Consider the following 2,631-nt stretch of genomic DNA (forward strand, 5'->3'; position numbering starts at 1 on the left):
TATATATAAACACGAATATATTGTCATATTGTTCTTGGAAAATAAATACATTTTAATGAAGACAGGAAAATATAAATGTTTTGGGTTTTTTTACGCTCTATCATGATGTTATTTACTATCTCTCTCCTTTTCTAACGTCATATTTATCTCTCTCTCTCTCTCTCTCTCTCTCTCTCTCACTCTCTCTCTTTCACACACACACACACACACACACACACACACACATACATATATGTCTATATAAATGCCTATCAATGTATCCGATTTATTTCAGCCTTTTGTACAGCCATCTAACCCTGTCGAATTTTGAACTATAGAACGAAGTTTGCCCTCTGATGTTTCATATTGTGTGAAAGAAAATACTGTTTATGACATGTTGTTTACACCAGAACTTATATATTTTGTCATATTTTTTAAAATGGTAGTACCACTTCATTTCTCGGACATCCCGTATAAATTTGCTTAGTTTTCCTCATTAAATTTGGAAAAAACAATTATATGAAGCATAACAACTATAAAACTTCTGACACCCAGAAATGCAGACTCTATGGAAAAGGTGTGGAAAATGTGACCCACTTGGTAAGTGAATGTGAGAGCCTTGTACAAAAAGAATACAAACGCCGCCACGATAAAATGTGCGTGTATCTTCATTGGTTCTTATACCGTAAATAACAATATGAAGTAACAGGTACAAGTTGTGCAGGTGAATGGAAAAGTAACGATACTCTGGGACCATGACTTTCAGACGGATCGTGTAATCGAACACCGTCGGCCGGATATATTGTCATATTAGGTAAAAGAGACAAATACTGTCTGATCTGTTATATAGACATAACAAATGACATGAATGTTGTAAATAAAGAGGTTGAAAAAATCGCCCAAGTAGTCCGAATCGAAAGTGGAAATGGCAAAACTGTATGGAATGCGAGAGGGTAACGTAAAAGTGATACCAGTGATGATCAGAGCGTTGAGCTCAATCCCATTGAAACTTCAAGACTTCTTAAAGCAACTGGAAATCCCATGCAAGATTGATGTCTTGCAAAAAGCAGCCTTATTGGGCACAGTGCACATCTTAAGGAAAGTATTATCTGTCTGAGGACCTTGTTGTGACTTGACAGGTGACTAAAGACTCCGGTGCATTCTAACTTACACTGTGTTACGAAGGAACAATAATAATAATAATAATAATAACAATAATAATAATAATAATAATAATAATAATAATAATAATAATAAGGTGATCTATGTTGGTAATGAAACAGCAAATATTTTAAAGAAGTCAAGGGTTTTAGGTAACCTAGATGTACTGTAGAGACACGTCTTAAATTTGAATCGAAACCGTATGACGGTCTTGTTTCTTTCTTATCGATATCAACCTAATTTTCAGTAAATCCACGCATACTTACATCCTCTACACGTACAGTTACATATAGATCACATATAACTTTCATATGACCACATTTTTTACTAAAGCAAAAATACAGTAGCCAATAGATTCGAATATATTCTAAACCTAGTCACGCAAACGGAAGGAAATGAAATAATGGTTTCATATACAAGCATAAATAATGATTTACAGTGATGGGTAAGGTTGGGAGGGAAAGGCGTTCATACTTTGTTGCCAATACATATACTACCGTCTCCAATAGCGAACGTATTGACATGCAGTTAAGTACTAATGCTAATATTGTGTATTGTAACGATGTCTGTCAAGTAATGATAGTCATGAATATTAATACATTAGGTTATTATAGTTATATTTATATTATATATCATATTATATATCAAACTATTTAATAATACTTAATACCGTACAGTGATATAGCATGTGTTGTGTTACACTGCAATAATTTAATAATGAATAATGTTATTTTACAAAATGATCTTATATTAATCGTGTATATTATATACAAAAATACAGTAGATCATAGCATAACGTGTTTCATATTGTAGTATTAATTTATATGAAAACGGAGTAAATAATAACCAGAGATGCTGGTCCGGCTCCAGCCTGTTGTTATCCAACAATGGACCAACACACACGGCGTAGATTGAACAAACAAGTCAATGATGTGCTCATGGAATGTTAGTACCTGAACAACCCTGTAGACGAAAATGGTGCTCATATTAGGGGATACCGACAACGCATTTATGATCAATGGAGAGAAAGAGGATTGTTTCCACTCACAGAACAGAGATTATGTGATCAAGCTAGTGCAATAAGAAAAAATCGTTGCCTCACAGAAGTAGAGCTCGAAGCTACTAAAAGACGGGTATTTGAAAACAGCAGCAGAGGAAACGATGAAAATACAGTTCTTACTGATAAAAGTAATCTCAGTGCAGGAAACAAAGGTGAGATCTCTAATAAACTCCGGGAAAGGAACAGTGATAGCTTGCTCGATGAGAGACATATAGATGGTCTGGAAGAAGGCAATAAAACTAATGGTGACATGACAGATGGGAAAAAGGCAATCTACGACAGAATAAAAGCAAAGCTACGGGAGAACGATGGGGACATTATTTGCAGCCTTAAAAAATTTGGTTGGTGGAAAAGAACCAAGAAACGAAAAATATGAATGAAATTCTGAAATACTTCAGAACAAACAACATCACAGAAACAAATAATTTGAT

The sequence above is a fragment of the Octopus bimaculoides genome, chromosome 17 (assembly GCF_001194135.2).
Source record: "Octopus bimaculoides isolate UCB-OBI-ISO-001 chromosome 17, ASM119413v2, whole genome shotgun sequence".
NCBI lineage: Eukaryota > Metazoa > Mollusca > Cephalopoda > Octopoda > Octopodidae > Octopus > Octopus bimaculoides.